This window comes from Tympanuchus pallidicinctus, unplaced genomic scaffold (genome assembly GCF_026119805.1).
Source record: "Tympanuchus pallidicinctus isolate F22 unplaced genomic scaffold, pur_lepc_1.0 scaffold3, whole genome shotgun sequence".
Classification (NCBI taxonomy): domain Eukaryota; kingdom Metazoa; phylum Chordata; class Aves; order Galliformes; family Phasianidae; genus Tympanuchus; species Tympanuchus pallidicinctus.
The window spans coordinates 1436773-1459247 of NW_026294747.1; the positions used below are offsets into that span (position 1 = coordinate 1436773).

Sequence of the window (22475 nt, forward strand, 5' to 3'; positions counted from 1 at the left end):
CATTTTCTAGAAGGTGGGGAAAAAAAGAAGTACAACCCGCTCTCATTTAAGATTTTAAGAATCAATTTCTCTCTCTGAGTTTTCTCAAGTCTGGAACAGTTGTAGAATTCAGTTATAATCACTTTGTGGAGTCCTCGATAAATAAATATCCTTAACCGCTTTGAACAAGAAAAAGGATTTCATCTGTTTCAATACTTCACACTAAGAAAATAAACCTTTTTTGAGATCCAGGTAAATCAGCATAATCAGAAGGAACCCTTATGGTTCAGCCTGTTTGTGTTACCTGATAATCTGAGACCTGCAGGACAGCTTAGAGTCCTGCAGCGCGTACTGCCCAAAGAGCTGCCACTTCAAATTTTCCAGCACCTCCTTTGTGCAGGAGCTTGGCAATACAGAGAAGAGAAAGCATAAACTGAACAGCTGAAATTCTTGGGCAAGTCAGCGTCAGGATTTTAAACGTGCACAACTCTCTTGATGACTTTGTCCAAAGAGCTACTTTGGATTCAATTAATTCTTCTTTCTCCACGATTCAAGCTGTGTTAAGATTCATCACAGTGGGACATTCTTCAAATACTTCTGCTTAATAAAATGCATTAATGAAGCTTTAACTTCTGGTATATCAATAGCTGGTGACATTCTTGCCTTTCCTTTAAAAGTATTGCATCCATAATATATACGAAATTCTAAAGGTAATTTTTTTTTTTTTAATAATCCCTAGTGTTAATTTCACTAGGAATCAATTTTGTAAACTAGTTACAAACATCACTTGGATCCCAAATTTCTAGAAAAGAAAGAGCAAGCATTTGAGCTAGACCAAAACTGTGGTTTTTGGAAGGTGAGCAGCAATGGACAGCATCTGGCCAGCAGGCTATCTTTCCTGTTCTGGTACTGCAACGTTTGAGCTGTGAACAAAACGGGTATGGTCCCTGCCATGATGCTGAGCAGCAGCCTGCTGGACTCTGAGGAGTTAGTGGCCCATGGGACAGCTCACCTGAGCAGAATAGGGGCCAGGCTTCCTCCAGACATGACCTTCAGGCTGGGACGTGCTGTGTGCATCCCTTGGCTGCAGGATAAATGTCACCGGCTAAGGGCAAGAGAGGAGCAGCTGGTACCAGTGATTACACCACTGCACAGCCTTGTCTGTATCTAAAAGTATAGCAAGAAATTCTCATGTGATCAGATTTCCTTTTGATAGAAAGAATGATTAATAGAGCTGCTTTCTTGTTAGACAAGCCTGCACAGCTTGAATGATCAAAATGCAGTAACCCTTTTCACAGATAGGTCTGCATCATGCACTGCACTACAGTCAGAGTCCCGTTGGATGCTGCACAGCTCAGGGTTCCAACTATCTAAAGGGATATCCTGCACCACGGAAGGCCAACTGTGTTCTGGGCTGCATTAAAAAAGATGGCCTTTGTGGTCCTTTTCAACCCAGGCCATTCTACAGTTCTATAAGCAACTAGCTACAAATTGAGAATTAGAGTGAAGAATTGCATTGTTATTACTGACCCAAAATGCCTAACATTACTCACAAAATATGGAATTAATTTATTGTTTTAAAGTAAAATAGATACACTGCTGTAGCCAGATAGACCTCAGAACACTTCAAAGAATACAAGGCAGGCACTCTCAGAACAATAATGGGATGTTACGTTAATTCACCATAGTGTAAAATATTACACCACCTGAGAGACAGCCATACTTAACTCATCCATAGAGCGAGCTGCCAAGTAATTGAAATTGTAAGTAGAGATGAAGTCGACCACAGCCTGTTGAGATTATGCATACTTTTTTTGTGTGTCAGTGCTGATCCACACATAAGATGCTCCACAACCCAGGCTTTGTCAAGCTGTATAGGAAATGGTTTTACTCTGTCATTTGTAAAACATGATTTTAGAGGAAGAGGAAAGGAAGGAATGAAACGTCATCACACAGGGCATCAGTGATAAGAGAGGCAAAGCCATGCCTCCTTTTCTGCTGTCACACACTGAGGCACAGGGGGCTACGAAAGAGCTGAGTCCACAGAAGAGCACGTATCTGCTTCTCAGGCCCAAGTCATTTCCCTTAAGCCACACCACCCCAAGCAGTTCTGTGAACATACGGCATTTTCCAGAGATAAATAGGCAATTGAAAGCTGAAGGTCCATGACCATGCACTTTTTGTATACAAAGAGCTGTAATCTTGTAATCAATACACTACTTAGCACAAAGTGAGTGTAGCCCTTGGGGGAGGGGGTGAGCACTGTGAGCCCTTAGTTCTGGAGATAAGGCTGGCTGCTGTCTTTCTGCTTCGTGGAAATAAATAGGACATAAAATCACTGCACAGTTCTGATAGTCACAGTGTCTTGGATTCATCAAAAGCAACTACACTAAAGAGCAAGTAAGGTGATGCTTGAAAACAGAGCATAAGCATACCTACTGGTTCAGATACCCATGTCATCTGGTTCTAGAAGAAAGCTGCCACCACACTTACCACAGCACTGACAATAATTTTTGAAAAGAAAGATCAGAGAGACCAAGAAAATAGAAAAAAGACAATAAAGCATTGCTTGGCAAAAGTAAAAAGACAGGCGTGCTCTTGCTAATTTCAATTATGAAAGCATCATTACGTAGGAAGAACATTCATAGCCTTTCAAGCTTGAAAAGAACCCAGGGAAGAAGCAGGACTTACTGGATACCACTGGTTTACAGGGACTACTTCAAGCCTAATTATATGAGTAACGCATTTTCTTTGTCTGATGAGATTGCATTCGCCTACCATAGCCTTTCAGTTTTATTTTTGTTCTTCAGCAAATCCTCCAATACTACCATCTCCTTTACATCTGTTTAGACGAAAGGAACTAGAAGTCTACCTAGCTAGATCAAACTGGGAACAAAGAGTAACTTGAAATCATTATGCTAGTCTATACTATAGTCTAGAAACTGCATTTAAGCAAGCTGCTATCCTCAACTACTCATAGCAAGCGGAGGAGACAGAACAGTGAATTACACAGATCATAGCTCTAGCACTGTGTAGCAACCGACTTGAAGTAGGGTATTAAACGCAGAACTTGTCTCCTGTAGCAACAGGAGGGTTGCCCTGTTGGTTTCAGTTAGCATTTTCATTTGCAATTAGGACTACAGTGTGAAAAAAACATACTCGTGATCTTTACAGCTGGTAACAATTTGAGATAAATGGCAAAAATGCATGAGATTACAAAATTTGAAGAAACTAGGTAAATTAGAAACACATGCAAAGTTAATACATGTGGCAAATATAATCCAAAGCACAGATGGAAAAAGAGAACAAGCGACGCAGAAAAAAAGCTAACTATCAAGGAATAACATTTCCACGTGAGCTCTTCCAAGTCATATTAGCAAGGTTCAAGATCTTTCTTGATGTTGACCACCCTTTCTCCTGCTGGAGGCTGCTGCCTTCTAGCAGAAGAGCAAAACAAGTGATGTACCTATTCTGCAGTTTCCAGTTCAGAGCCAGGCGCATTATAATGTAAACCACTATTGATTTCAGTTCACTTTAATACCCTGGACTGAACTGTGGTGGTGAAGGGCTCCAATTCATAACTCCTGTCAGATTTAGCTGCCACAGTGAAATCCACAGAGGCTGTGAATAAGAGACCTTAGAAATCATTTCAAAGTGAAACATGATTCAAATAGGCAGGTACAATTTGACGATACATACACCAAATCACAAGGTAAATTATCAACTAGCTCTTCTTCTAAGATGGACAGAGACAGTTTAATTGAATGGACAGCATAACAAACCAGCAGCTCAGACACAGTGTTAGTAATCCACTGCGTGAGTGGCAGGGAGAAACGAAACCGAGACAGTCAGCAACAATACAAGCACCTTCCACGTTTTGGGTGCTTGTTCTGACCTCTGCATTGCAACACAATAGCCCTTTGGGGAACTAGTTCTCATCTCTTCTCCCAACCCCATCTGCTGGGGCCAGGACATCCCCCTGACAGCCGTGCTGCACGCCATGCCTGGGCAAGGTTACCGAAGGCAGCACTGCTAACGAGCCTGTGACACACAGACGTTGCACAACCTACTTGGGGATTCTTTGGCACTTTGCCTTTTTCTCTGCTTCTGCATCCCAAGCTTACATCTGTTCAGATCATAACCTTCTATTTACACCCACCCTTCAAACTGCAATGGTTCAGCTCCTCGTCTGAGGCCAAGTGTTTAACAACCAAAACAACACAGCAATTCACAAATACAGAGAAGTCTTATGAAATATCTGCACCATACAAGCCCATTTACAGATAAAATGAATCACGATACAGGTTTATTCTGTCTTTCTACAGACAGAAGTCCAAAGTCTAGACATCCAGCCCAGAGGTAGCTCTTTGTCTAACTACTGGCTTCTTCAATACAAAATTAAGTCTGATTACCTCAGATCACTGGAAGAGTAACTGGAAGTAAAGAAAAACAGAACAATTACATCAGATAAACTCTAAAAAACAAACAACAACAACAACAAACTATCCTTCCTTCTAAATATGAAGATAGCATATCTTGAACATTTGATTTTGAAGAAATAGGCAGAAGCCTCCAGCAGATGTCCCCTGAGTAAAGTTCCTCTCAGACAGGAAAACCTGGTGATTTAGCTGACTTTTGGCATCAGGAAGACTTACTGTCACCACTACCTGAAACAGCAAGAGCAGTCTGTTTACGTTGCCTCTTGGCATCCAGAAAACCTTCCCCAGCATCACACGAGTAACCAGAAACAGCCTACACTTCTCCCCATGCCCAGGCTGCCGCTGTGATTTAAGATACTGAATCAAGACTAAAACAATACAATCAAAAGGAGACGACGGGGAGTCATAACCTCATTGTGTTTGCATTTACTTCGGCAATACGCAAAGTTTTGGCAGGCGGGCGCTGCTGCCATACACACAGAAACATCTGTATGGAACAGATGCATCCAAGCGCCTCCTTCGCGCATGGCGTGTGAGAGTTTGGGCAGGGTGCTGCCGCCATGCACACACAGGAGACCTGGGGTACGCCCACTTCATAGCCCTGAGAACCCAGCGGTTCACCAGGGCAGTATCAGAAAGGCAGATATTTACTGTGACAAACTGACACTGCCGAGGCAAATGCTAACGAAGCAAAGCCAGAGCGATGCCCAGAGGGCTCTGAATCTTCTACAGGTATTTTAGGATAAACTTATGATCTCTAGTATCAAAAGCCACTGGAAGATCAGTAAGAATCAAAATTGACAACGTGCCAGAATCCACCTACTATAAAACAGAAGGTCACTACAAATCCTCATTAAAGCTGTCTCGCTGCTTTGGCCTGATTGAAATGTTTCAAACAGTTTATTATTATCATGAAAGCAAGGGCAGCAGTTGCCCTGCCACAACCTGTCTCCAGGACCTTTGCTAGGAAAGGGAGATTTGAAACACGGTGGAAATCTGAGAAATTGCCTGCGGACAGCAAAGGGTCGCTTAATCAACTGCTCCAATCTCCAGCAAAGAAGAAACTCTTACAGATGCCAAAGAGGTGTTAATGATAGATATTGTAAAAGGGAACTGCCACAGTATATCTTTCAAAGACTGCTACAAAAGCCTTGCTGGCAAAAGATCAAGAAAATAGCTTGCAAGTACAGTGCCATATCTGTAATAGAAGTGCAGTGTGACAGGTTTAAAATCCATAAGCTATGCTGAAGTACATAGTTCAGAATCCCAGCGACCCAGCTGGAAATGAGGATGTAGAAAGTCTTGCCATTTAACCACCACAAGAAGAGACCCCAGGCCAACCATCTCCTCGCCACTACACCTTGCACTGGGAATGCCAGCAGCCCACACTGCTTCTCCGTAATCAGCTGTTTCCACCCTCACACTTCAGAGACTTCAGCAGATGTTAACACTAGAAAACACTGAACCGTTAACGGAAAGCTAACAGCAAAAAAACAACCCACGAATGCCAAGTGCAGTGCAGAGGCTTAAAACAATGGGACATGCTAGCAGCTGGGCAGGCAAAGGAGGCAAAGGCAACTCTGGACTTGGAGGCAATGTTTTTAGTAGGCACTGTGGCCATCTGCTTACAGAAGTACAGAGACTTCATAACAACTCCTGTGTTCACCCACTGTTGTCCTTTGGTTCTTTTTTGCTCACCACATTCATTTTCGTTCTCCCCCCCTGCACCGCCAGAAAGACTTTTGGTTTAAAGTTGTTTGTAGAAATACAGAAAGGTTTGGGTTGGAAGGGACCTTTAAGATCATGCAGTTCCAACCCCCTACTACAGAAAGGGACTCCTCCCTCTAGACCAGGCTGCTCACAGCCCCATTCAGCCTTGCCTTGACTGCTTGCAGGGAGGGAGTATCCACAGCCATAGACATAAATCTCATATAAGTTTTTCTCTTAACTGAAGTTACATCTCTTTGTAATACAATATATTCTATGCCAGACATTTACACAGAAACATGTAAAGGAAAGCAGTTAGAAAATGGAAAATACACATAGCTATAAATCCCTACTGTAGCTGCACTCTATCTAGAGCTTCATTTCGCTTGATTTTTAAATCCCAATTTTGCCTGAAATCAGCAAGGGGCAAAGCAGAACACGGCTTAAAATGCATCAGTGGAGATGAAACCCAGAATCAAGCCTCACACTTGCGGTTAAAGAAAGCTAGTGTCTTAATCAAGTAGCTCTCTTTCTAGGTCAGAAGACAGAAAGAAAATCTGGAAATGTCAATTACTCTTTCAGTTCCAATACTGCCACGTCCCACTCCAAACTCTGATGAAACAAAAACTCCCCCAAAATTCGGAGCCCTCTCAAACCCAAAGGATGGCAAAGGAGCACTACTTTGTTACTGCCCTTTGAGTTCAGCCCGTGAAGTCAGTGAAGAATCAGCATTTGTTCATATCTTTGGCAATCTTGCTTCTCTGACACATTGATGACATGAGCATTTTGCATCTACGAGTTACACAAAGAGTTTTTCTTTTAATCTTTTTAACCTTCACTTTAACTAAATTTGGCTGAGATGAAAACTTTTCATTAGCCTTAGGTGAACTTGTTGAGTATGTGGGTAAGAGACAAAGCTTTCAATCCCGCATACCATATGATTCTTTTTTTTCTAAAACGTGGTGGTTCAGAGTGGGCAGCAGTCATCCCACATCTGTCCTGCTTTTTCATCATCTGATTCTGCTCTTTTTCCAGTATGGCTCTGCTGGCCCCAGACAGGAACAAGCAACTTGCTTCCTAGTAGCATTTCAGTTGAGCCAAGGTTAGACTAAATTTCATCTTTCTAAGCTTTTTCTTTCAGAATCAAATATCTGTAGTAACAGAAAGCGGCTGTATGTCAACACGATCCTACAGGATAGCAATTGGAAAAGGAGCATGTGTTCAAACTCAAGTCCTGAGGAATAGACTAGGCAGAGCGTTTGAACTCTCAAAAGGAGAAATGGTGCATGGAAGAGATGTGACAAGAAATATGAAAGAAACAAGAAGCTGTATGTGGACCAAGAGTGTCATGCTTCTCACTTCACGCCCAAGCTTCTCTCTGTTGCATAGACCACACAAATAATGGAAACAAATACAAAAAGGCAGCAATGAAGAGTCATCATATATCTCCTCAGTGCTGACTCATCCGGAAAGCAAACTATTACCCTGTCCTCTCACACCATGTATTCACAATTCGGCCCACACAGGAAAACATTTCACCTTGCTCCTCAAAAAGCTTATCGTCCTTCTGCGAGAGATAAAAAGCAGGCAAGATAGCACACCGTTGATTGTGCTACCAGAAGGCGCTCAGATGCCAGGCCTGTGAGATAGTATGATAAAATATTTTCATTTTTAAAAAGCAGCAAAGAAAAAAAATGCATTCCAGTAGAATTTCTGTCATTCTTGCTGGAATATATGCATGTTTTGATAAGCAAGATAAAGATGATCTAGTTACACTGTAGGCAGAATATATTTTCATTTGTCCATAAATTGCAAGCCAAACCTGAGCACAGACATTGCTTGCCTGGAAGCTTACCAAACACATTTTTCTTGAAGTAGCAAAGTACATCAATAATCTTCCTCCAAGTCTTTTATTTCTCACTTGCCAGTAATTACTTTACTTACTCTGCATCACCATTTTGTCTTTGTAAAGATACACGCAGTCCCAAAACAAGCTCTTCAGAAAGCTTTTCGGCCAACACTGAACTTAAGCATCAACAAATTCAGCTGTGCTTTTTATATATTTGCTCAAGTATAATCAACGTTCTGATTTCTGAATTCAGATGTAACCAACAATAACACTCTGAACATCTCACCTGTATGTTTGCAACGGAGAACAAAGGTTCAGGCTGACCCTGCCATCTCCTGACTGCTTTACAAGTAGCTCAGCACTCTCATTTGCACAGAGCCATAAGGCAAAGAACTAAACATCTCCATTAAGAAGGGAAAATACGCTTCTCTTCCAGCAGGAAATAATACAGAGCAAGTGTTACACAACAAACAGCAGGAACATTTTGCAACATCATTAAAAAAAATATGCTATTAGGAGTGCCTACGGCCACGTGAATGAAATGCTTAAGCATCAGTGCTTAAAATGAACAAAGGAACCACAGTAATAGCAAGACCGATTCAACATCCTCCCTCCAACAACATACAGTATCAGTTACCACAAATAAATATGTAAAAAACCAACCAACCTGACCTGAGCAATTAAACGGCAGTCAAACTACAGTGAAAATATCATCGTAACCTCAACATTTAAACGGGGACTTGTATCTAAAGCACATGAGTTTCTCTTTCAAGAACTCCTGGATGTGAGTTGGGTTCTTCTGTGCTCCACCCAGGAATGAGGTGGTCTATTATAGCTCAAAAAGGCTCGAAGAAAGAAAGCCAGAATACAGGGAGAATAAGGAGAATATGGGAAAATAAGAACATACAGCAGAATACAGGAGAATAAGAAAAGCTGATACGGGAAACTCTATCTCAGAGTTCAGGCCAAGCAGCAGCAAGAGCCACATGACGTTGATAACAGGTATTTTCAACCTCAGGTCAAGGATACTTGCTATATGCTCTTGTCAATACACTGTTAACCATGATTGATTTGGTCCAGTGACAGATAATCTATTATGCACTCATACTCCAACCCCACTAAATCAAAGATAGCTTGTCTAGCAGAACAAAATGACACAAAATAGGAGAAGGCACAAAGACAAATCAGTAGCTTTCTTTTCATCCAACTTATCTCTCTACAAGAGAAGGAAACTAACAGTGCAAAAATTAGCAAGACAGTAATTAAAATCTTTATAGAGGATGTAGGGGAGGAAAAGGAGATAACTCCAAATAAAAACACAGATGGAAGAGAAGCAATAGAAGTCCCAGTGAAATGTCAGAGTTACAAATAGACTAAATATAAAGAACAGAGGGGGGAAAAGTAAACCAGAGTCAAGCTGTGTGGATATATTTATACAAACCCTTGGGGTGAGGGAACAGAACTAGGCTCATTGTTGGCCGTCAGCTACTGTAAAAGGGGGAAAAATAGACTCTCTCAGAGTACTAATTAGCATAGCTTGCATGCTTGTCTGCTATTTCCTGGGACAGGCTTGCAGCGCCCGCTTTATTCTCTTCCATATTCTTTCCTTATTTGATGCCAATATCTCCGCACAGACAAGATGTTTGGAGACAGTATCCTCTTGCTATGTTTATCCTAAAACCGATCTTCTAAAGAGTACTAATGCCATCACAACAATCCACCTATCCGAAAAGCGAGTGCATTCAGCCTCTTTTATCACTCACACTCACTATGCTGACGTTCAGTAACCCGTGCTAGCAACAGGAGACACATTTCTGTGAAGCAAACAATCTCCATTACTGTCATCCAGATACCCTTTGTCAGTTACAATGACTGGGGACAAATGGACTGAGCAAATATAAAGAAATAGCAGAGGACATACATAAACAAACAGGTAAAAGACAGGAACCTCGCATTACACTTAACACTCCGCTGAACAGCATCCCTTCCTGACACCCACCTGTTATCATACAGGTTGTGAAACAGCAGCTAGTTGCCCCGCAACAGATAAAGCATGGTAGGCAAACCACAAAAGACTGCAAAGGTAGCTGCAGTGTGCAACAAGATCAGAAGAGCTGCACAGGTTCTCCATCCACTCCTACCCCCTGAGGACAAGAGGGATATGCCACTATTAACCCATCTCAGAGCAGGGCTTCCCTTGGCAAAGTGAGCAACACATGTCAGAGCTGCACAAGCCCATTTTTGCATATACGAAGCACTAGTTTGCTATGCAAGGATGCAAAGGGTTGTTAAATAAAATCTCCCCCTCAGGCCTTTTCTTCTAAAGGTCTGCATGGCACGGGCCAAAGCTGATTTCCTCATCCAACCATATCTAGCAAGAACAGCTCAGCCATATACAACAGCAGCTGTGGAACACCTGACAGGGACAGAAACTTCTTTGAGAACAGTGAAACATTCACCTGGAGGTGTTCATACCCACCCTGTTGATCCAGCTCTATGCATTACTGCAGAGTACAGACATTATTTGACATTACACTGTGCACAGCATTTGTGACTTCAACTCAGGTGCTTCCACCCAAGCTGTGCAGCCTGCAAAGAGTTTTGTGTTTCTTCATCTTTACTATTCTCTTCCTTTAGAGAACATACATACATACACAGATTTCTTTTTTTTTTTTTAATAATGAAGTATTCTAGAGCTGCGTATAAAATTTCTCCTCAAGCTTTGCGAAGTGTCATCAAAGGATGAAAAAAAAAGCCCAACTTCACCTGGGTGAAGCCAGCAGAATCAAATTTATCTCAGCTTCAAATGCGTTGCTGATTCGGAAATTTTAATACAGACTTCTTTTCCTTCTATTAATTAGAAACACTTACAGACTCCTTCCAGCCTTCACAGCACCTCTGGTACGCGAAGCCCAGCACTCCACAGGCCGAACTACAGACAACCTCTCAAGAAGCACACACGCATTAGCGAGTCATGAGAAGCCCTCCGAGCTGCAGGAACGGGAGACAGCGGAATTCAAAGCCGCCGCCGAGGTAACGGCGCACAACTCACCTGTGAGAGAAGGCGGCCACTACGAGCAGCAGGAAACGGGACGCCGCCGCCGCTACGGCGTGCCAGCTCCGGGCGCCGCACGGGACTCCATCTGGAACCTCAGCGGCCTTCCTCCAGGGCACCGCCCCGCCTTTCGGGCCGCCTTCCGGGGTGCCGAGGCGGGGCCGCGGTTCGCGGCAGCCCTGCCCTGCCCTGCCCTGCCCGGCTCACCTGAGCCCCGCGGGCCGCCCCGCCTCAGCGCCGCCGAGGGGACCGGGGGCGGCGGCTGCCGTTGCTGAGGCGCCACCCGGCGGCGGCGGCGGGAACCCCGCGTGGCGGGCCGCGCGGCAGACGGCTCGTGCCCGGAGCTGCCGAACCGACTCTCGTGAACGGGGAAAAACACGAATCCTTCCGTGCACCAGCAGAGCTGCGCCTCGTGCCCGTGCTGCCGCCCTGCATCTGCTCCCCGCTTCCTTCCCGTCCGAGGGACTCGGCTGGAGCAGAACGGCGAGAGTGGGAAACAAAAAGTTGGTCAGAGAACTTTTGATGAGCAAATGGGGAAGAAAGCAAATAAACAGCAAGACTTCCAAGATGCTCCAGTCCGACTGTTCACCTATCACCCGTATTTCCCACTGCACCGTCAGCACAACATCCAAACGTTCCTTGAACGCCTCCTGGGCAGTGACCCCACCAGCTCCCTGGCAGCCCATTCCAGCACCTGACTGCTTCTTCAAAGAAATTCTTCCTGCTATCCAACCTGAACCTCTCCTGGTGCAACCTGAGGCCATTCCCTCTCATCCCATCACTAAATCAGGCTGTGATGTGGGGGGATGGCCTGAGACACGACAAGTAAGGGAACAAGATCCTGGAGAGCCCCGATAACCAATACAGTACTGAATACACACTGTTCCTCTGCTGGACTCCAAAGAGATGCTCTCCAGAGCTGTGCTTTGTGTGTATCCCACCAAGCAGAGCGTGGTGTTACAACAGCACGTCCTGTTACAACAGCAGGCGAATGTGAAGGTTACTGAAACGCTGTGGCTGCCTGAGCTAGAAGGAGCACGGCATGGCAGAGCCTCCTTGTTCTCTGCATGCCAATTAAAATAAGGATTTGTTTTGGCTCCTAACAGTAGCTTTTTTGTTTGTTTGTTTTAGAAGGTTTCTTTTAAAAGCCTCTTTTCTTTAAGCTATTATCATAGGCTGCTCTTTTGTATTTTCCGTGCGAGTCTTAGATGTCAGCATAAGGCAAAAATCTATAATGATCATTATTTTGTATCTTAAGGACTACGAAAGAAGGGACTGGTGTCACATTATTGAGTTCTGAGCATTCTTGGCATTTTTGTGTGCTGTTATAAAAAAAATAAATTAATTAAAATACTGGAGTGGAGAATACTATTTCCCAATACTTATTTTCAAAAATATTTACACGTAATATGCTTGTAGAATTCTGTTCTATTCTGCCTTGATAAGATAAACATTTCAGAAATGCACGAGTACATTTCTTGTGTTCTTAATAACTGAAGTATTTCTGAATAGCACTATAGATAAGCTTATGGTGAAACCTCTAAACTGAAATGGAATGAAATGAAATAAACTAATCTTTGCCAATTTGGGCATCATTAACATAACAAAGCAGTAACAAAAATATAGGAAGGAGTTGGCACAGTTCACCAACTTCTGGTAGGTGGCTAGGATCAAGAGCATGCTTTTTTTTTACAGTAAAAACTACTTCGTATCAAAAACAAGTTCTAATTGCATTTTTGAAGCAATAGATTTAATTAACTAAAGCTACTGTACAGATCAAATAAAACAAAGAATTCATGTTATACATATTCTGTTGCACATGATTTAAACGTGCCGATATGTTAAGGTTTTGTATTTACTTAAAGAGCTACAGAATCATACCCCAAGTCAGAGCAGCGGGAACTCTGAAGAAAGGTTCAATTTCTGCTTGAACCTGATGAATTATTTTTATGATTTCAATAAGAAAAGAAAAAGAAGTACAAGAAGCCATGGCCTCCTAGGGCATGGGGTTTTTCTTTGTATTTAAGGTTTCCATGAAATTACTGCTTCAAAACAGTCCAGTACTGTAAAAGCACTCAGTGTATTAAAGCCCACCAGAGGTTCTGCCAAACACCTCGCTGTCTGGCTACACTGACTCCTCTATTTTAACACTACTCCTGCATTAATCACAGCACACAAGGGATTTTGAGATGTACACTGACATTTCTTTGTATGTTCAGTACCTATGCCAAGCTTGTTTAACTCATTATTTGGCCTACTAGCACAGGCACTAACTGTGGAAGGACATACATACGTGTTTTACATAGTATGAACTAATTTCAGTGAAACTGTTTCTAGAGCCAGATCTAAACCCAGTGAACCAAGAAAAAACCCTGCCATTTACTGAACTGGACTTCACATTACAGCTACGGTTACAGAATTGTTACATGAAAAATACCAAAGATTCAATTCATTTTCCTTCATTAATTAAACAGCACATATCATGTATGGTTACTTTAGAAGTCGCTAAATGATAGCGTTCAATTAATGCGCACGAAAAATCAAGTTGTAAGACCATGATTCAGCCAAACTTTTAAGCATGCTCCTCGTTCAATTCCACTGACAGCAAATCATACACTCGCATTCACTTTCTGGTGGAAGTCAATCTTTTAACTAATTCATTTTATTTAACTGATGTAGGTAAAATACATGGAGAACACCCTTGAAAAAGCACAGACATGTGCCAAGGTTTTCACTGCCCACACCTCATGGCTGTAGCTCTAAAAATTTATCTATGCTTCAACTCAAAAGTTATTTGAGAGGTATTGATGGCTCTTATTTTCTGCAGAGATATCTGTAGTGCGACGTTCTATCAGCCTCACAGAACTGTTAATGCCCAATAACAGGATGTTGTAATGCGTACAAATCTCTACATCATTATCTTGAAATTAAGTGTTTTAATAAGAATGCAAGAGAAAGTTTTCCAAAACGAGAAGCCACGTTTCCTCCTACCACCTCTATATAACGTTTCCAGTTTAATGCCTGGGGAATTTCAGGAAATATCTTGTCTATCAGAGAGCTCAGCCTCCTGGAAAAATCCAAATTATATTTCATTACAGAAAGTCCTGTTATTAAAACTGCTCTCATTCAAGATCTATAAAACTGACAATTCAGTAGACTGGGCCTCACTCTCCTCTCAGGTACATTAGAATAACCCCATCAACTTCAATTATCTTGTACCAGTTCAAAGATCAGGCACGTAGCAATGCCTGCTTGCTGCTATCTACGCAACAGAACACCGTGGGCATCAAGTGTAGCTTTTTTTCTGTAGGAAATGATTTCTCTTTAATACTTTAATAATGGGATCTGACATAGCAAGAATCAAAGGGACTTTTAAGAACTTCATATTTGTTCCCTTTCTATTATTTTTTTTTTTCTGATATACCCTCAAAACTTTAACCAAAATGTAAAATAATGAGATCAAAACTATTTAAAATCAAACATTACTTGTCTAGACTATGGGTTCATATCTGCTGAAATCATACTAAATAATATAAACCAAAGAGCCATAGCTTTGAGCCAAGTCTTTTGTGTATTTGGGAAAGCTTCATTGAGGCTACATTAAAATCTGTGTTAAGCCATGTGGATTTTATCTTCTTAACACGTGAAATTAGTTATGTTATTCTCTTACCACATTTCATTAGTTATTTAGTGTTTAGTGTAAGGATGCACCATGTCGTATTTATTTTTTTTCTCATAATAATTAAAGACTTTGAGAAAATTAATAATCAAAGAAGAAAATGAAACGGTAGAAAAATGGTTAAATAATTCAGATTGAGAATGTTGAACTGCCAAACTGGAAAATTTGTGATTAGAAAGCAGTTACAGGCAGGTGTATCTGAGCATCCACCACTGCAGTGAACGAGTATCTTGTTTTTGCGAATTCCTGTGTTTGGTCTTACTTTTGGATATGCCCTCCTTCTGTATTTATTTTCATCCGGTATAAAAATGAGGCTAGAGAAGTTTCTTCATGATTAGCCTTTTTTTTCTTTATTTGTTCCTGAAATTTGTAATGGAGGATGTTGGCAGAGCCATGAATCTGAATTTGAAAAAAGAACAGGTTTGTTTTCATTACAAGGTCATGGTATAGTTGACTTAATTGTGCCATTTCTGATCTACTTTTGGCAAGGACTGTGCCTAGCACCTCTAAGTTGAAAGTAGCCTTTGATGTGATGCTGATGATTTTATAATGCTTCTTCACTTTATTTTATTTTATTTTATTTTTTTGGCAATGAATCTTCAGCTATTTAGCTTTCTCTGGCTAGCTTGAGGGAGGCATTCATGTATTCTAGCAGGAAAAAAATTGTACCTCTCCTCCTAAGGCTATCTCTATGAATGTTAGGTAGTTCTAAAGGAGTTCAAAGGACTTAAGACCAAATTAAAACGAATAAGTTTCCTTAATAGTAGTAAATGGCATAATTCACCCTATTTCACTTACATTTTTCAAATGAGAATACCCCTTTTGTTTTTCACAAAACATGTATTCTTGAACATGAAAACAATTATAGCAATCTTCAGAACTCTGCACAGGAGCTGTGATAGACTTCAGAACTTCACTGTAAGCACACACACACCACCTAGGCACCTATTTGAAAACCCTCACTTGTGAGACTGATCTTTTGCAGATGCATCACAGCAAACAGAGACAGGACCCCCTGGGGCTAATTCGGAAAGTCTGAGCTGGGCTCCACACTGCCAGAATTCCTCTGGACAGCAGTGTTAGCCGTGCTGCAGGCAGATGCACAAGTGCTGCGAACGCTTTCTGTGTTTCTGTCTCTTACTACCAGTGACTTTTCACATCTCTACAATTAACTCAGTACACAATTCAGCACATATCCAATTCACAACGAATTTTTTACATGGATTACACAGATTTATTCCTAGTTCCTTTCTATACACTTAACTAGAACGCAACTAACTTCCTGAAAGCTGTCCATTGCACAGGAGAGTTCAGGTGACATCAGCTATACAGAGATCTACCTTAATTTTTAAGTCTCTTCTAATAATGTGCTTGTAACTTTTAACTAACTTATAATGCCAATTAATTATCAGTTCTGGTTTTATAAATCAAATTACTTTTTAAACGAATACCGATGAAATTCTCACCTGTCCAAAGAAGGAACAAATACTGTTAAAAATTTCAAAGAAATTAGAAGAAACTCGCATTTTATCAGAATGCACTGTTAAATAATGATTTTCAAGTTTATAGATTCGTGCCCTTCAAGATCTTGTGTGAATTATGAGATCCAATTTTATTCTCATAACTGTACTAAAATTTTATAAATGCTATAAAGAAGAATCAACAGCACTTGGAACTGTCTGGCCATGTAATAAAAATGCATTTCTTCATTGTGAGGTGACAGGTAAGTAAGGTGTACCTGCATATTGATCAATATGTTTGCCTTTTCCCCTTGAGTGCATTTACTTTTTCCTCATGGGATAATCTTTTTTTTTAAAAAAAAAGAATTTTCCATTAACATCAAAAATGAACACCGGAAAAAGGCAAACATAAAGAAAGAAGAGATTGAAGTAGTCAAGAAAAAGTTCAGTAATTTCTAATTATATTCTCTATGTGGTTTGTTCTCTACTTTCTTACTACAGTTGGCAACTGAAGCCTAGGCTTCCTCCAACATCACAGAGGGGGATGTCAAAACACTCTACCCACACTTACGCTGCAGTAACCCTGCATGGCAGATACTCTGCCATCTGAGACACAAACTTTGAACGATTCTGTGATTCCAAAGCACGAACTCTCAAGCAGTATTCCAGACCTCCCCTAGACACTTCTGTCCTGAGAAAACTACAGTAAGTTTGTTGGAAGATGGATCATGTCTCATGTTTTCAACTGCTGATTATTTTGAATAGAAAAATCTACTTTTTTTAGAAGTTTTTAAACATGCACAGTTTATAGAATTATTTTTGCTGCATTTGGTAACTTCTGTTGCCGAATGTCTTAAAATTCCTTTTATCACTCTGAATATTGCTTTTGCAACTGGAGATCAATGATTACTTTTTCCACGTCATCAAAAAATAATGACACGTCCATATATTTGATCAGCTGCAAATTAGGCCTCTCGATAAACGGCACCCCTTGGACAAGCAAGCTTGGCATAATAGGCAGATTATTTTGCTGTCAGACGTGCCTGCATGATGAAGCAGACAGGAGGCAAAGCAGTCTTTTTTTCTCACCTTTACATGTTATCATGAATACAACAAATGTAACCGAGGAGACTGCTGGAGCATTTAAAGTATTAAATGTTCTTACTTGTTTTGCTGGACAGCAATGGTCTGAATTCTTAACACTGATAGGTTCACTACACCACATAAAATTGAGGCCAGGTTCACACTGCCCCTATGATACCCTGTGAGTTTAAAATACAAATATTAAAAAAACAGTTAAAAGGTGCCCTTATACTACCATTTAAATTAATAATTTTATTTAATTAATACTTACAACTTCATCATACAATGAGATTTAAAGAATATATTGTTTCCATTTCCCCACAGCTCTTCCGTCCCCAAATTATTTTATACTTGCACTTAGACATGGCTGATGTGTTTACTATTTTGGAAAGATTCCATACCTTTAGAGACTGCCACGTTGTTCTCAGAGACAGCTTGTCCTAAAAAATATGCTTTGCTTGGTTAATGTTTTTAAAAATATGCTCATTCCTTGCTCCTTCTGTGGCATAGGAAGCTGGAAAAATTCCAGTGACCTTTGGTATGACTGTCTTACAAATTAGTGCAATATATTTCTCTACATTTCACACCGTGCTAAATATTTTTGGCAGTACAAGATGAATATTATGAATCTAGCTTAGTTCTTAAACAGCTTCTCCATTTGTATGGAAACTCTGAAGCTCCTTGGCTTCCAACCAGCGAACTCGTCTTCTGTCTTGTTCCTTACATGTTAATTATTCTTAAAAGAACAACATTATTTAAAAATTAAAAAAATAAAAATAAAATAAAATAGGAATAGAATAGAAAATGGAAAAAAAAACCAGGAAACTCTCTGGAAAGGAACGACATTCCTTGAGGTCCCTTCCAACTGTGGCCATTCTGTGATTCTGTGATTTTACAGCACTTTGGTGAATAAAATACACATTTCAACTAAATCAATTAGATCCCTCTCCATGTAATTATCTTGAATGCAAGCCCAACTTGAATTTAACCAACTACTGATACTATGTAGTTTCCCCTTTTCAAAACACAGCTTTTATTACCAGCTAAAGGCAGCTGAATGAAAATCAGAGGTTTAACCTCTCAGAAGCCTGCTGGCAGTATTGATGAGCTGTAATTCGAATTGGAAACCCTTGCAGTTAGTGCGCAACAAAACACCATAGCTGTTTTTTAGTGATGACAACATGCTTTGCAGATGTTACCTGCATGGCACCTCCAGACAGGAGTTACCTGAAGAGCTCCATAGACGCGGGGAGTGAAGACGAGGAAGCGTGCATCCACCTGAATTACAGAGCTGGTTCGTTTTTCCTCTGCAAGAATGAACTTCATTTTTCCGCTCCTCCAAAATATTTTCTTTCAGATGTTTTTACTTAATTCTTTTGCTGACTAAGATCTGCCCTGTACATTCAATAAAAGGCCAGAGTGGTCTGATACGTGCTAGAGGGCTTTTTACCAGGAGGACTTCTTTTACAGGGAACTAGCTTAAAGCATGAAAGCGATAGCAGTGGCAATACAATCAATTATATCTGAAACTATGTGTGTATTTTAGAGCTTATGGTAACTGATTCAATGCACAAGCATACACAAGTATTTGATGACCATTAAACAACATCTCTGTTCATCTTTGATCTCCAAACACCACTTCCATTTCATTAATGGTGTTACTCAATTAGAATGGAAGCACAAGGCAGCTTATTTCCCTCTGCCATTACTTGGAAGTCTGAGCAGATTTTTATGATACTATTTGTAACTGTGGTAACCGAAATATATTTACTCCATTGCACAAAAGTAAGGTCTAACCTTTAATAGAGATTTTTTTTTTCCGTAAGTCAAATTCTTAATCAGAAAACTCTCAAAAAATCTCCAAACCATTTCTAAAGCTTTTGCCCAGTTGCAATATTAAATACTCATTTCAGCATTCACAACTGGTATGAAACATCACAACATTATTTTATGGGTGTTGTTTATTGTGTTTTTCTTTCATCTTCTACTGCACCAGTATTTCTAAGATTCCAGCATTCTAGGAGAGCATTTCTGCAAGCAGAATTTCCTTATTTATTGCTGGGAATTGGAGCTGAGAAAGGACTGACTCAGCTCAGAAAGAAGCCATCTGGCAGCAGTCTAGGAACTTCAACACTGAAAGATAGGAAAGTTGTGGGAAGACCGAGCTGAAGAGAAAGAAGAGGCTGTCACAGAAAGGAAGAGAAGGAATATAGAAATGCAGTAGGAAAACTTTTCAGACAAAAGGGCAATTTCAACTCTGCTGTGGATGAGCTGTTAGCTTTCATCTCAGTTCATTGAATCACCTTGAACAGTTTCAGAAGATTTGGGGACATTTGGCTGAAGTCAAAAGGTTAAGTCTTCTACTTTATTTCTTGAGTAATTTCTCTGTTTTTAGGTCCACATTCATCTTAAAAGATTTTTTTTTTTTTTAATAACAAAGGAGGAAAGACAAGTAAAAATCCTATCTGGTACCTTTTTAGTGTTATAACATTTTTTCTTGCAGGTAATGATCATAGGAGCTTTTTCAGTCTCATCTTTGAAGAAGAAACTACTGATGTGTTTTAGATCTTTTCAAGTCACCTAATTTAGTATCCTTACCTTTTTCGGGATCTAATAGTAATGAAAAAGAACAAGAATAATCTTTAGAGGAGACAACATTACGTTTTCTTTCTATACATCTTTTGAAAATAGAATGTACCTTAGAATCATTTTTTCCTTTACAAGAGAATATAATGAGAAGGTTTGGGATTTTAATTAAAGATGATGCTCAAACTAATTGTTCTCTAATACTACTACCAATATTTGGGTGGGAATTCATAGGAATTGTATAGATTTTTCATGGCAGTTTCCATCAGAAACGGAGATTACCTTCAGATAAGAAGAATTCTTACAGATATTTACATATTTATTTTCACAGTGAACGTACAGATGCTTTGCCTTTTCTCCCAGAGTACCTCAGCTGGGCAGATTTCAAGCACACCCTGCTTCGAATGCAGCTGTGTCAGGAAGTAGTGAAATATTGCTGGGTAAAGCATGGATAGAGCTCACTTTATTTGTACTCCAAATACACAGGCCACTTCTGTCAGTCTACCAATGACAGCACAATATCCCTGCAAAAAGAGAGGTTACTAACTGAATTACTAAGCCTCACTGGTCAGTTAGCTGCCTTGGGGCAAAACTGCTATCTTTTATAACTATGAAGTGCTTAATCATTATGGTAAAGAAAATCATATTATCAGCTAAGATTAGTTCTTGATTCTCCTGTGCTTAAAAAATTCTTTAATTTTAGCAGGAAAGAGTCCCAGAGAAGACTATTGGAATTTCAAGCTGACTAAAGATACAGCCAATCTTAAAAGGTAATGTTGCATCACCCTTGACCCTGAGTACTACAATTTGTTTCAGCATGAAAAGACAGAGTATTTCCTCAGGAATTGAAAGAGAATTTCTGATGCTTACTGATGGGCTCTTGGCCCATCAGTTTTTCTTGCAGTGTAACATGTTCTCCATCCCATGGTAGTGTATAGGCACCAAAAACTGTTAAAGACTCACATGTCCCTAAATGCAAAACTTTCTCTGGATAAATCCTGTAGCATCATATGCAATTCTGAGACGTATTCTCCCAAGAGCAGCAAAATAATTCTCCTAAGATCTGTTCTGTGAATTGCCCCTGGTTTTCTACAGCTGTTTTATGGTACCTGTTTTTGCGTTTTCCCTTTTTATTTATTTCCCTGGGCATAAGTGGTACACTAGAGCTGCCATCCTTTATGCCATGCTTTTCACTTGCTCAGTTTTTGGTAATAGGCTTAGACTTCAATGTAGCAAAGTACGTGAGCTTAACTTCACTGTGTGGCACCATGGATATGTAACTTCACTAGATAATGCTGCCAGCACTGAGCAAATTCTTTCCCCTTCTCAAGTTCAAATCTGCTTGATAGTCACAGAGAGTCTTCCTCTTTATCAATTTTATGGAAAATAAATCCTTGAGAATATAGCAGTTCTGCTGTTGCTATCATTTACATGGCCTGGAATGTGTTATAGCTGTTGAATATCCACTAATCATTTGCTCACATTCACTTCAGCTTCTTTTCCCAAAAACATTGAATCTAACATGATACCAGGTGTGAAAAACTACTGAACATGCACAGACATTGAAAGTTATTGGTTGCTTGGCTAGTCACATATTGAGCAATCTGCCAAAAACAGAGATCACATTTACTGCTTATCTAGTGTCTCAAACAGGAAGATGGCTACTGCTACTATCATCTAAAATTGAACTGTGAGTTTGGGCGTTAGTAGCAAAAGATAGTGATCATAATTGTATCGTAATGGTAATAGATATTTTCCATATTCATAGACATTGTTTAAAAGAAAATTCAGTAGTTCAGAACAAAATTGTTTTCTTAACGTCTTTCATCAGACATGCAGATGCCAACACCTTATTTACAAACATTCCAAAACACAATTATTTATAGGAGAACAATTTCTCCCTCTCTGTGACAGTCTTTAAAAAACAGCCCAAAGGAGGAAGGCCATGACATAAGGCTTCGCATTTAAAATTGAGAATATTTTAGATCTTATTTATAAGTATAAAAATTGAGTTATTCTAGAAATGTAAGCACATGAAGTCTATAAAGATAAAGATACAACCAGCTCCTGAGGTGTATTTACATATTTTGCAATATTGCAGTGCATATCTTGGCTCCTTCTATAATTGATTTCAGTGTATTTTGTTTTGAAGCTGCTACAGCGACATTAAAGTGTCAGGCTTCAATTTATACCCCACTCTGTCCAAACCTGCAGTCCTCTCACAGAAAGGGAGGCAGTGAGATAGCTCTTAGCATGAGCTATTTTTTTTTTTATTTTGCTTGAAAACATCTTGCAAATAAACACTTTATGGCTAACAAATCCTGAAGTTCATTATGGATAAGAAAACTCTTTAGATAAGAAAAGTATGAGCTATTCAGACAAACAGTTCTCTTGAGGATGCTGAGTGTGCAATATGGTCACTGATCTGTCACTGCTGATTTACCTTTGGATCACCATTATGTTTCTGTAGCAGCAGGAAATATGTCTTCCATGGGTTGCTGTCAATCTCAGATATGTTGGTATCTTTCAAGTTTAATAACGACATGGTTTCTTGTTCATCTAAAATACTGAAATCTCACCTGTGGTTTTCAAATAGCTGGGATTTCTTCTTTGCCATCTAGGAGAAAAAGAAGAATTG

At 40.1% G+C, this 22475-nt stretch overlaps 1 protein-coding gene across 1 annotated transcript in view; it reads right to left on the reverse strand.

Moving 5' to 3' along the window:
- MPPED2 (metallophosphoesterase domain containing 2) overlaps positions 1–11045 on the reverse strand; it is a 173150-nt gene extending 162105 nt beyond the window's left edge. The window contains exon 1 of the mRNA XM_052692483.1: positions 11027–11045. The gene's annotated coding sequence lies outside the window, so the exon portion shown is untranslated. The remainder of the gene's footprint in view (positions 1–11026) is intronic.
- Between the last annotated feature and the right edge of the window lie 11430 nt (positions 11046–22475).